The sequence below is a fragment of the Heterodontus francisci genome, chromosome 2 (genome assembly GCF_036365525.1).
Source record: "Heterodontus francisci isolate sHetFra1 chromosome 2, sHetFra1.hap1, whole genome shotgun sequence".
NCBI lineage: Eukaryota > Metazoa > Chordata > Chondrichthyes > Heterodontiformes > Heterodontidae > Heterodontus > Heterodontus francisci.
Genome location: NC_090372.1, coordinates 216,937,312 through 216,951,287, shown reverse-complemented (window position 1 = coordinate 216,951,287; position 13,976 = coordinate 216,937,312).

Genomic DNA, 13,976 nt, shown 5'->3' with positions numbered 1-13,976 from the left:
TTGCGTGATGGCAGTGCCACTGAACACAATGGAGGGCATCCTCAATGTGAAGACGGGACTTCGTCTCCAAAAGGACTGAGCGGTGCTCACTCCTACCAATACTGTCATGGACAGATGCATCTGTGGCAGGCAGATTGGTGAGGATGAGGTCAGGTATGTTTTTTCCTCTGGTTGGTTCTCTCCTCACCTGCCGCAGACCCAATCTAGCAGCTATGTTCTTTAGGACTCGGACAGCTCGGTGAGTAGTGGTGCTACCGAGCCACTCTTGGTGATGGACATTGAAGTCCCTCACCCAGAGTACGTTCTGCACTCTTGCCACCCTCAGTGCTTCCTTCAAGTGGTGTTTAGCATGGAGGGGTACTCTTTCATCAGCTGAGGGCAGGCAGAGGGGGGGAAGCGCAGTCATTGGTAAACAGCAGGCAGTTTCCTTGCCAATGTTTGACCTGATGCCATGAGACTTCATGGGTCCGAAGTCATCGTTGAGGACTTCCAGGGCAACTCCCTCCCAATTGTATACCATTGTGCAGCCACATCTGCTGTGTCTGTCCTGCTGGTGGGACAGGACATACATAGGGATGGTGATGGCAGTATCTGGGACATTGTCTGTAAGGTATGATTCCGTGAGTATGATTATGTCAGGCTGTTGCTTGACTAATCTGTGGGACAGCTCTCATAACTTTGGCACAAACCCCAGATGTTATTAAGGAGGACTTTGCGGGGTCAACAGGGCTGAGTTTGCCGTTGTCGTTTCCGATGCTTAGGTCGATGCCGGGTGATCCGTCTGGTTTTATTCCTTATCAGATTTGTAGCGGTTTGGTACAACTGAGTGGCTTGCTAGGCCATTTCAGAGGGCATTTAAGCGTCAACCCCGTTGCTGTGGGTCTGGAGTCACATGTAGGCCAGACCAGATAAAGATAGCAGACTTCCTCCCCTAAAGGACATTAATGAACCAGATGGTTTTTTACAACAATCAACAATGGTTTCATGGCCATCATTAGACTAGTATTTTAATTCCAGATTTATTAATTGAATTCAAATTTCACCATCTGCCATGGTGGGATTCGAACCCCTTTCCCCAGCACATTAGCATGGGGCTCTGGGTTACTAGTCCAGTGACAATACTACAGCTCCGATGTTGTCAGGGCCCATAACCTGTGCTGTATCCTGTGCCTTTAGCTGTTTCTTAATATCAGCTGAAGTGAACTGAATTGGCTGAAGTCCGGCATCAGTGATGTTTGGGACATAAAGTGGAGGCTGCGATGGATCTTCCACTTGGTACTTCTGGCTGAAGATGGTTGTAAATATTTAAGCTGCCTTTTGGTCTCCCCCATCATTGAGGATGGGGATGTTGTGGAGCTTCCTCCTCCTCAGGTTAGTTGTTTAATTGTTAACCACAATTCATGAGTGCAGAGCTTCGATCTGACCTGTCGGTTGTGGGAATGTTTAGCTCTGTCTATAGCATGTTGCTGCCACTGTTTAGTATGCATGTAATCCTGTGTTGCAAGTTTACCAGGTTGGCACCTTATTTCTGTATGCCTGGTGCTGCACCTGACATGCTTTCCTACACTCCTCATTGAACCAGTGTTGGCCATTTAGTTTGATGGGAATGGTAGTGTAAGGATATACCAGGCCATGATGTTACAGATTGTGATTGAGTGCAATTCTGCTGCTGCAAAGTTAAGAATGTTATCAGGGTCACAATACTTTTTCTGCTGACTTTGAGTAACAGCGACTTCCAAAGTCCTACTGATATTGATATTCTTACAAGCTGAAGACTTATTTTTTAAACTTAATACTTTTAAATTAAAGCCCATTCTAGCATGATTCATAATTCATTAATTATAACTCAATCAAGGTCCATTACTTTGTAATCATTGTTTTCTTGACAGGTTACTACTTAATACATTAATTTGATGAATACAGTTGCTGATACAAGACAGAAAAATAACTTATTTGGTCACGTGTTAGCATTAAGATGGCTTACTTGACCTTGTTAATTACTACAGAGGATACAGTGTGAAAATGGTCAAGTTAAACTAAAATCTAGCTACCAAAACCTACTTACAGTTATGTCGTTTAGGATGTGGCCAGCTCAATCATTCTTGGTGATGGACATTTTAGTCCCCAACCCAGAATATATTCTGTGCCTTTGCTACCCTCGGTGCATCTTCCAAGTGGTGTTCAACATGGAGGAGCACTGATTCATCAGCTGAGGGAGGGCAGTATGTGCTAATTTGCAGGAGGTTTCCTTGCCCATGTTTGACCTGATGCCATGAGACTTTATGGGGTCCCGGGTCAATGTTGAAGACACACAGGGTCATCTCTCCTGACTCTATCCCACTGTGCTACCATCTAGTGGGGCAGGACATACCCAAGGATGGTGATGGAGGAGTTTGGGACATTGACTTCAAGTTATGATTTGGTGAGTATGACTGTGTTAGGCTGTTGCCTGACTAGTCTGTGGGACAGCTGTCCCAATTTTGGCACAAATTTCCCCATGTTAGTGAGGAGGACGTTTCGGATTGACTGGGCATTGTGTGTCTTTGTCGTTTCTGGTGCCGAGGTTGATACCGGGTGGCTTGTCCAATTTTATTCTTATTGAACTTTTCTGTAGCAGTTTGACACAACTGAGTGGCTTCCTTGGCCATTTCAGAGGGCAGTTAAGAGTCAACCACATTGATGTGGGTCTGGAGTCACATGTAGGCCAGACCAGGTAAGGACAGCAGATTTCTTCCGCTGAAGGGCATTCGTGAATCTGATGGCTTTTTATGACAATCTGTGAGTTTCATGATCATTATTAATGAGAGTAGCATTTTGCTGCAGATTTATTAATAAAATTTAAATTCTCCAACTGCCATGGTGGGTTTTAAACTTATGTCTCTGGAGTATTCGCCTGGACCTTTTGATTACTCCCCCAGTAATATTACCACTAAGCAATTCTGTCATGCAGGCCCCCACGTGCCAAGCATGAGGCATATTAATTTCGCCACATGGACATTAAATTTCAAACTGTTGTTGAAGTGAAGAAAGAACTTGTTTTAAAAAAAATTGCCAGATCTTGTCTGGAAAGACATTTGCATATTAACAAACTGTGTTTGGAAGGACAAAGCAGCCAATCCCTGACACATTCGACCCACATTGGACTTTTGATCACCAGATGTTCAAGGTGGGGGTGCTCGGATTCCGGGTTGACAGCTAAGATGGCCGAATACACAAACGGATATGGTCAAACCAGCTAGTCACATGACTAATCTGCTGGGCAGCCTGAGTTTTTTTGAATTTGTACAAACAGTTTGGGCAGAAAGCAGAATACTCCTGGACTGAGAAGATCTCTCCTGGCTGGTTTGCCACAGCCTCTCCTCTCTGCCTGCTCCCATCTCTTTCTCACGGAACTCCAAATCCACTGAAGACACATGAACCCCAAGAGAGAAAGGTCTCGTATAATGAACAAGGTTTAAGAAGAATACTGGGCCCCAACGAAAAGCGAAATCTACCTACAATAAAGGACACGTGAAAGCCTGTTTGTGCTGATTTCTTTGCCTTATATTTGGCAAATGGTGAATAAGGATTCACCAAGGGGGAGCTAAAACAGTGTGTTTAAAAATAAAACCCTGTTACGGTAAGAACAGGTGAAGGCTGAAAGGGAACCCTAGACCTCTTTCTCACCTGGTCGTAACAGATCCTGATAAAATAAAGGAACTAGAACCTTCTACATCCTCAGGATGTCCCAAAGCACTTCACAGTCAGTGAAGTGTAGTCACTGTTGTTTCATATCTTTTGCATAAAGCAAGGCCCCAAAAACAATATTGAGATAAATGACAAGATAATCTGAATAATAAAAACAGAAAATGCTGGTCAGCAGGTCATGTGACATCTATGGCGAGAAAAACAAAGTTAAAGTTACGACTGAGGCAGGACGAGTGTGCTGTTAATTCAGTCCCACATCTCTACAGATCACAACATTTAAAAAAAAAATTTCCCATTTACTGAAACAGTCAATCAGATACACTCTTTTCCCCAGAATAGGACACACTTTTTTTTACTGAACAACAAAATTAACAGTTTATTATTTAACAAGTCTTAACTAGTAATAAGGTAAAATGTAAGCATGCAGATCAAATTTTAAAGCTCAACGTTAAATTTTTAAAAGTCCTCTTTCTACTTTAACCATATTTTAAAGGCTCTTTTTAACTTGGTCCCTTCACACTCACACACACACACGCACACATATGTATTGAAAAAAGATGAAAGGGATTTTTATATTAGAGCTCTATTACAGAAAAAACACACACACACGGGCAGATCACTTGCCCACCCCTGAAGAAAATAACAGATGAGAAACACTGCACCAAACTGGCACACAATCCAACCTCTGAGCGCACGCAGACAGAATCTTTAGAACAGTTCTCTTCAGGCAGCATTGAATTATTTTTAGTAGGCTTTCTTCAAATACAGGAAACAAGATGAATTGACACAATGGACTTCACAGAATCTTTTAGGGAATTGCGGGAAAATGAGCTGGGTTGTGGTCTTGTGTTCTTCCTTGGAATTCTCTCCTTCTGTCCTTTTTTGACATTTCAGCAGAACTTGACTTTTATCTCCTTCCAGAAGGTAAAACCACATGCCCACTGACTAACTGGCAAAAAGCTTGGTGAGTTTTTTCCCTGCCCATCCAGGTGCTCTCTGTTACTACTGGGCTTGTCCTATCAAAGGAGCACTCGTCACCTCTTTGCCCCTGTCACTAGGGTTTCTACCCAGCTCCAAACTGAGTCATGTGACAACCAGCAACACTGTTGTCAACTTGGCTCCCTCAGTGTCCTCTTGATTAAAAAACATTTATTCAGCTTAACTATAAATTCCTTTAAAAAATATTTTTAACAAAAAAAATCATTTCATAACAGGCCAATGACCTTTCATCAGAACTTGGAAATGTAATAGGCTTCAGGCAAATGAAAGACAGTGGGGTGGGGGTGGGTGGAGAAAAAGAACAAAAGGGAAGGTCTGTGATAGGTTGAAAGTCGGGAGAGATTACATACAAAAGAGTTGGTGGTGGAAGGCCAAAGGGAAGTGGTAATGGGACAAGTAAATCACAAAAGATGTGTCTAGAGGAAGTGTGAATGACAGAAAGATGACCAGCAGCTGTACAAAAACAAAAAGAGAAAAACAAGAGTAAAACCAAAAACTGGGAAAAAAAAGGAAACAGAATATGGGAAGAGGTTGCAGTCTGAAATTGTTGAACTCAGTGTTGAGTCCAGAAGGCTGTAAAGTGCCGAACTGAAAGATGAGGTGCTGTTCCTCAAGCTTATGTTGAGCTTCGTTGAAACGCTGCAGGAGGCTGAGGACAAAGAGGTCAACGTGAGAGAGCAAGGTGGAGAATTAAAAATGCAGGTGACCGGAGGCTTGGTCATACTTGCAGACTGAACGGAGGTGTTCTACAAAGCGGTCACCCAATTTGCATTTGGTCTCTCTAATGTTGAGCAGCAAATACAGTATACTAATTTGAAGTAAGTACAGATAAATCACTGTTCTGCCTGGAAAGATTGTTTGGGACCTTGTACAGTAAGGAGAGAGGAGGTGAAATGGCAGATGTTGCATCTCCTGTGCTTGCATGGAAAGAGGAGCAGATGTTGGGGGTGATTGAGGAGTGACAAGGGTGTCACAGAGGGAATGTTGAAAGGGGAGGGGAAGAGGGGAAAATGTGGATGGTGGTGGTGTCACGCTGGAGGTGGCAGAAATGGTGGAGAATAATCCATTGAATACAGATGCTGCCAGGGTGAAAGGTGAGGACATGGGGAACCCTATTATGGTTCTGACCCTAACCGTCTCCTCTTCACCATGGATATCCAATGTCTGTACACCTCCATTCCCCACCAGGACAGTCTGAGGGCTGTCTGCTTCTTCCTTAAACGAAGACCCAACGGAGGTTGGGTGGGGGTGGGGGTGGGAGCTGTGGCAGTGGCAGTGTCACTGGATTAGCAATCCAGAGGCCCAGTCTAGTGCTCTGGGGATATGGGTTCGAATCCCATCATGCCAGTTGGTGAAATTTGAATTCAATTAATAAAACCTGGAATTAAAAACTAGTCTAATGGTGACCATTGTCGCTTGTTGTAAAAACCAATCAGGTTCACTAATATCCTTTAGGGAAGGAATTCTGCTGTCCTTACCTGGTCAGGCCTACATGTGACTCCAGACCCACAGCAATGTGGTTGACTCTTAAAAAATGGCATAGCAAACCACTCAGTTCAAGGGCAATTAAGGATAGGCAGTGAATGATGGCCTAGCCAGTGATGCCCACATCCCATGAAAAATTTAAAAAAACACCCTCCTCTGCCTGGCTGAACTTGATCTCGCATTGAGCAACCTCTCCTTTAACTCTGATCACTTCCTCTAAAAAAAATGCCCATCTGAGTCCTAGCTATGCCTGCCTTTTTGTGGATATGTGGAACATTCCTTGTTTCATTCCGCCTCAGGCCGCTTTTCTCACCTCTTTTTCCAGTACATTGATGACTGTATTGTTGCCATTTCCTACTGTCGCCTTAGACTGGAAAATGTCATCAGCTATGCTTTCAAATTTCACACTTTCCCACACTGCCTGTAAGACTCCATTTCATTCTTCCAGTTTCTTCGTCTCTGTCGCATCTGTTCTGATCATGCAACCTTCCATACCAGTGCTTCTGATAAATATTTTTTCCGAAACCAGGGATTCCCCCTCCCCACCACCATGGTTGACAGGGCCTTCAACCTTGTTCTTCTCATTTCCTGCACTTCAGCTCTCACCCCTTACCCCCTCCCAGAACCATAACCCTTTGTCCTCACCTTTCACCCCACCAATCTCCAAATTCAACATAACATCCTCCACCATTTCCATCACCTCCAGCATGACACCGCCGCTAATATGTCTTCCCCTCCGCTTAAAGCATTCCAAAGGGACCATTCCCTCCTCAACATCCTCGTTCACTCCTCAATCGCCCCCAACATCTGCTTCCCTTCTGACGGCACCTTTCCATGCAAACACAGGAACTTGCAATACTCGCCCTTTCACCTTCTCTCTGCTCATTATCCAAAGCCCCAAACATTTATTCCAAGTGAAACAGGGATTTACAAGTACTTTTTGTTTAGTACTCTGCATTTGCTGCTTCTCTACATCGGGGAGAACAAATACAGATTGGGTGACCGTTTTGCGGGACACTTCCGTACAGTCTGCTAACATGACGTTGAGCTTCTGGTTGCACGTAATTTTAACTATCCACCTTGTTCCAAAGCAGACCAATCTGTCCTCAGCCTTGTGCAGTGTTCCAATGAGGCTTAACATGAGCTTGAGGAACAGCACCTCATCTTTCGATTAGGCACTTTACAGCCTTATGGACTCAACATTGAGTTCAACAATTTCATACTGTAACTCTTTCCCCCATTATGTCTTAATTTCTTTGCGGATTTTGCTTTTTCTCTTGTTTTTCTGTTTTTGCTTTTGGACTGCAGCTGTTTCTGGCATTCAGACCTCCTCTAGACATATCTTTTAGTTTATTTACCTGTTCCATTATCTTTGGTCTTGCACTACCTACTCTTTTGTCACTTAATTTCTTCTGTCTTCTATCCTATCACAGACTATTTTGTTTTTTTTCTCCACCCTCTCCCATTTCACCTGCTTAAAACTTATTTCCCAACTCTGATGAAAGAACATCGAACTGAAACGTTAACTCTCTTTCTCTCTCCATAGATGTTGAGTACTTCCAGCATTTTCTGTTTTTATTTCAGATTTCCAGCATCTGCAGTATTTTGTTTTTGAGATAATAGGCTGAATTTATTTGAGCCAGCGGGGGTCCCAACAACGGCCTGAAAAAGTGAGCGGAACCCCACCTCTGCCCATCGGAGCTTGCCTGGCTCTATTTAATGGCACTCGGGCACTTAACTGCCTGGTGCCTCGGTCCCCATTCCTTTAAGGACAGGTATCTTGCTTCCAAGAGCTGCTGGCTAATTAGAGGGCTAGCAGCATAGTGGAAGTGGCAGTGCCACCAGGAGTGGTGGTATCTGCCAGCACTGCAGGAGCCTTGCGACTAGGCCCAGTGCTGGAGTCTTGGACATCAGGTAAGTGAGGCGGGGCCACTGGGGCAGTCTTTGTTGGGGGGTGGGGGGGGGGGGTTGATGGTTAGAGGAGGGATAGCTTTTGCCGCCGGGGCCTCCTTGGGCCACAGATAGCTCATGGAAGAGGCACCCCAGCCACCACAAATGCCGCAGGCACCTTTTCTGACTGGACAACCTCCCCGTGTGGTGGAGACCCCCCCTGCTGCCCGACAAACTGCTGGAATTAGACTATTAATTGGTCACTAAAGGGCCTCAATTGGCCTCTGGGTGGGTAGGGCATCCTCGGTTTTTCCCACCTCCGACTTAATCGCAGGGTGACGGGCATTCCGCCCCTGCCTTCCATCGTTATTTTATGAGCCCCTCTGCCTTCCATCCCGTTTCCTTTGGGCCCACAAAATTCTGCTCAATCTGTTTAAGTGGTGTTGGTTGAGGAATAAACATTGGCCTACTTTGGAAGAGCTCCCCTGCTCCTTTTCTTCTGATCATGGTATGAAAAGGAAGATGAGGCTTTGTTTCCATGACCCAACAATAATGTACATTTATTCCCAAGGTTGTTCTCAAAAATGTAGTCAATTAAATGAATACTGAGTCAAATGCAGTATTAGGAAAGGTAAGCAAAAGCTTGGTCAAGGAGAGTTGGAATAGGTCCCCGAGGTTGCAAGTAATCTGGTTCAGTCTGAAACAGTTGCCAGGGGGCTAATGGAATTGATGGCAAACACACAGGATATGTAGAAGGAGCCTAAGATGATGGCTTTGGTCTTTCACATGTTTATCTGGAAGTAATTGTGGCTCATGGGTGGCGCAGTGGTTAGCACTGCAGCCTCACAGCTCCAGTGACCTGGGTTCAGTTCTGGGTACTGCCTGTGTGGTGTTCGCAAGTTCCCCCTGTGACCGTGTGGGTTTCTGCTGGGTGCTCTGGTTTCCTCCCACCGCAAAGACTTGCAGGTTGATAGGTAAATTGGCCATTGTAAATTGCCCCTTGGATATCACAGGATGTTGGATGTTCCGGGGTTTAGATGTTTCAAAAGGAATAGGGAGGGAGGTAAAAGAGGTGGGGGAGTGGCATTGCTAATCAGGGATAGTATCACAGCTGCACAAAGGGAGGTCATCGAGGAGGGTTTGTCTACTGAGTCATTATGGGTGGAAGTCAGAAACAGGAAAGGAGCAGTCACTTTGTTGAGAGTTTTCTATAGACCCCCCAATAGCAACAGAGACACAGAGGAACAGATTGGGAGGCAGATTTTGGAAAGGTGCAGAAGTAACAGGGTTGTGGTCATGGGTGACTTCATCTTCCCTAATATTGATTGGAACCTCCTTAGTGCAAATAGTTTGGATGGAGCAGTTTTTGTCAGGTGTGTCCAGGAAGGTTTCCTGACTCAATATGTAGATAGGTCGACTAGAGGGGAGGCTATGTTGGACTTGGTGCTTGGCAACGAACCAGGCCAGGTGGCAGATCTCTCGGTGGGAGAGCATTTCGGTGATAGTGATCACAACTCCTTGACCTTTACGATAGTCATGGAGAGGGACAGGAGCAGATGGGATGGGAAAATATTTAATTGGGGGAGGGGGAATTACAATGCTATTAGGCAGGAACTGGGGAGCATAAACTGGGAACAGATGTTCTCAGGGAAATGCATGACAGAAATGTGGAGGTTGTTTCGGGAGCACTTGCTGTGACTGCTGGATAGGTTTGTCCCGATGAGGCAAGGAAGGGATGGTAGGGTGAAGGAACCTTGGATGACAAGAGATGTGGAACAGCTAGTCAAGAGGAAGAAGGAAGCTTACTTAAGGTTGAAGAAGCAAGGATCAGACAGGGCTCTAGAAGGTTACAAGGTAGCCAGGAAGGAACTGAAGAATGGACTTAGGAGAGCTAGAAGGGGACATGAAAAAGTCTTGGCGGGTAGGATAAAGGAAAATCCCAAGGCGTTCTACACTTACGTGAGGAACAAGAGGATGGCCAGAGTGAGGGTAGGGCCGATCAGGGATAGTGGAGGGAACTTGTGCCTGGAGTCAGAGGAGGTAGGGGAGGTCCTAAATGAATACTTTGTTTCAGTATTCACTAGTGAGAGGGACCTGGTCGTTTGTGAGGACAGCGTGGAACAGGCTGATATGCTCGAACAGGTTGAGGTTAAGAGGGAGGATGTGCTGGAAATTTTGAATGATATGAGGACAGATAAGTCCCCGGGGCCAGACGGGATATACCCAAGGATATTACGGGAAGTGAGGGAAGAGATTGCTGCGCCTTTGGCGATGATCTTTGCGTCTTCACTGTCCACTGGAGTAGTACCGGATGATTGGAGGGTGGCAAATGTTGTTCCCTTGTTCAAGAAAGGGAATAGGGATAACCCTGGGAATTATAGACCAGTCAGTCTTACGTCGGTAGTGGGCAAATTATTGGAGAGGATTCTGAGAGACAGGATTTATGATTATTTGGAAAAGCATGGTTTGATTAGAGACAGTCAGCATGGCTTTGTGAGGAGCAGGTCATGCCTCACAAGCCTTATTGAATTCTTTGAAGATCTGACAAAACACATTGATGAAGGAAGAGCAGTGGATGTGGTGTATATGGATTTTAGCAAGGCGTTTGATATGGTTCCCTATGGTAGGCTCATTCAGAAAGTGAGGAGGCATGGGATGCAGGGAAAATTGTCTGTCTGGATACAAAATTGACTGGCCCATAGAAGACAGAGGGTGGTAGTAGATGGAAAGTATTCAGCATGGAGCTCGGTGACCAGTGGTGTTCCACAGGGATCTGTTCTGGGACCTCTCCTCTTTGTGATTTTTATAAATGACTTGGATGAGGAAGTGGAAGGCTGGGTTAGCAAGTTTGCCGATGATACGAAGGTTGCTGGAGTTGTGGATAGTGTGGAAGGCTGTTGTAGGATGCAACGGGACATTGACAGGATGCAGAGCTGGGCTGAGAAGTGGCAGATGGAGTTCAACCTGGAAAAGTGTGAAGTGATTCATTTTGGAAGGTCGAATTTGAATGCAGAATACAGGCTTAAAGGCAGGATTCTTGGTAGTGTGGAGGAACAGAGGGATCTTGGGGTCCATGTCTATAGATCTCGCAAAGTTGCCACCCAAGTTGATAGGGTTGTTAAGAAGGCGTATGGTGTGTTGGCTTTCATTAACAGGGGGATTGAGTTTAAGAGCCACGAGGTTATGCTGTAGCTCTATAAGGCCCTGGTTCGACCACACTTGGAATATTGTGTTCAGTTCTGGTCGCCTCATTATAGGAAGGATGTGGAAGCTTTAGAGAGGGTGCAGAGGAGATTTACCAGGATGCTGCCTGGACTGGAGGGCATGTCTTACGAAGAAAGATTGAGGGAGCTAGGGCTTTTCTCAATGGAGCGAAGAAGGATGAGAGGTGACTTGATAGAGGGGTACAAGATGATGAGAGGCATAGATAGAGTGGATAGCCAGAGACTTTTTCCCAGGGTGGAAAGGGCTATCACCAGGGGGCATAATTTTAAGGTGATTGGAGGAAGGTTTCGGGGAGATGTCAGAGGTAGGTTCTTTACACAGAGAGTGGTGGGTGCGTGGAATGCACTGCCAGCGGTAGTAGTAGAAGCAGATACATTAGGGACATTTAAGCGACTCTTGGATAGGTACATGGATGATAGTAGAATGAAGGGTAGGTAGTTAGTTTGATCTTAGAGTTGGTTAAAGATTCGGCACAACATCGTGGGCCGAAGGGCCTGTAATGTGCTGTACTGTTCTATGTTCTATGTAGGTAGGTGGTAGGGAATATGGGATTAATGTAGGGGGGGATGTGGTAGGGAATATGGGATTCATGTAGGATTAGTATAAATGGGTGGTTGATGGTCGGCACAGACTCGGTCGGCCGAAGGGCCTGTTTCAGTGCTTTATGACTCTATATTCAGGACTAGATGTCAGACAAACAGTCTGCCAAGAGACAGTGGAGCAATCATCAGAGAAGTAGAACTAAGTTTCATTTGTCTACTTTTGGAAAGTGACCCCATGTTTGCGCATGATAGTGTCATGGGAAGCTTAACATGAAGAGGCCAAGGATAGATCCTTGGGAGACTCCAAAGATAATGCTGCAGGGACAGGAGGAGAAGCCATTTCTGGAGATTCACTGTACACAATTAAATATGTAAGAATGGAACCAAATAAGGTCAGTCCGACTGAGCTTGACAGAGGTACTGGAGGAATATGGTGTGGTTGACCCTGCCAAAGGCTGCAGAGATTAGGGACAGCGAGCAAGGATAATGCATTATGGTCACAGTCACAAAGGATGTTGTTTTTGATTTTGGTTAGGGCTATTTCAGTATTGTGGCAGGGTGGAAATTGGACAGGAGAGATTCAAACAGAAATACTAAAACAAAATACTGCAGATGCTAGAAATCCAAAATAAAAACAGAAAATGCTGGAAATGCTCAGCAGGTTTGGCAGCATCTGTGGAGAGAGAAACAGAACTCTGTGGGACAGTGCTACCCATTTCAACCGCTCTGAGAAACTATCCTTAACTCCTACATCTCTTGTGGTGGGAAACTGACGGTCTCCACAAATGTGAGGGCTGAAGCATTCTTATTTATGAGGTGTTTGGAGAACTGCCGTATCATAAGATTATCAGAGAGCGATTTAACCTCTTTGGATGTGCATGTACTTCTGCCAATCACAGCATGTATTGGTAAAAATCTGAAAGCACTTTCCCTACACATCAAGATGAGGGATGATGCATTGTTCAGTCTGAAGAGCCCACTGATTTATAATCCAGAGGCCTGGATTTTAAATCCTGTCATGACAGTTTGAGAATTTGGATTCAGTTTTTTAAAATTCTGGAAGGAAAAAGCTGGCATTTGTAAAAGTGATCAGGAAGCTGTCAGATTGTTGTAAGAATTCAACTGATTCACTCAGGTCCTTTCAGGAAGGAAAGCTGCCATCCTTACTGATTTACCTGATACGTGATTCCAATCATACATCAACAAGGTTGACTGCCTCTGAAGTGACCTAGAGAGCCATTCAGTTGTACCAAGCCCCTAGTATTGTGGGAGCATCTTCACCACACGGGTGACAGTAGTTCAAGAAGGCAGCACACCACCACCCTCTGAAGGGAAACCAGGGTGGACAATAAATGCTAGATTTGCAGGCGAAGCCGAAATCCCCAGAATTTAAAAAAAAAGTTTTCAGTTGCTGCGGATAGTTTGGCCTCACCTGACTCTGTTAGCTGAGTATTTCTCTGCTTCAGGAGATTAGAATTTAATTTGGATGATGTAACAGATGTTTGTGATGTCATATTGGATTACACCAAAGTTGGGTGGGAGTCGGGGGCAAAGGATAAGAATTATGAACAGGACATTATCAAAAACTTAAACAGCACTGAAACATATTAAATAAACTTTGGGGTTACTATTTATCTAATTCACAAGCTGGGAAATCCATGGGATTTTACACTCTGTCCAATATTATGCATTGTAGAGCTTGCTGTCTGACCTGGTGTACAAGTAGACTACTTCCATATCTGCAAGGAAGGGCATGTCTGGGCTGCATTACGGGTATATCCTGGCAGGACAAAATCAAAAATGTGGCAGTCCTTTCAAAGGCAGAGTTCCCAAGTGTGTTGGCACGAATCAAACAGAGGCAGCTTCAATGGATCGGACACATCTGCGATATGGAAGGCGGTTGCATACCCAAAGACCTTCTGTATGGTGAGGTAGCTGGGGCCAGACGAGCGGTGGAGCGCCCAAAGCTCTGCTTCAAGGATGCTTCAGAGTGACATGAAGGTTCTAAATGTCGACTATCACACCTGGGAATCACGAACTGGTGAAAGAGGGAAATGACAACACTTGAGTCATAGAGTCATTTATGACACAGAAGGAGGCCATTCAGTCAATTGAGTCCATGCCGGCTCTTAACAGAGCTATGCTGTC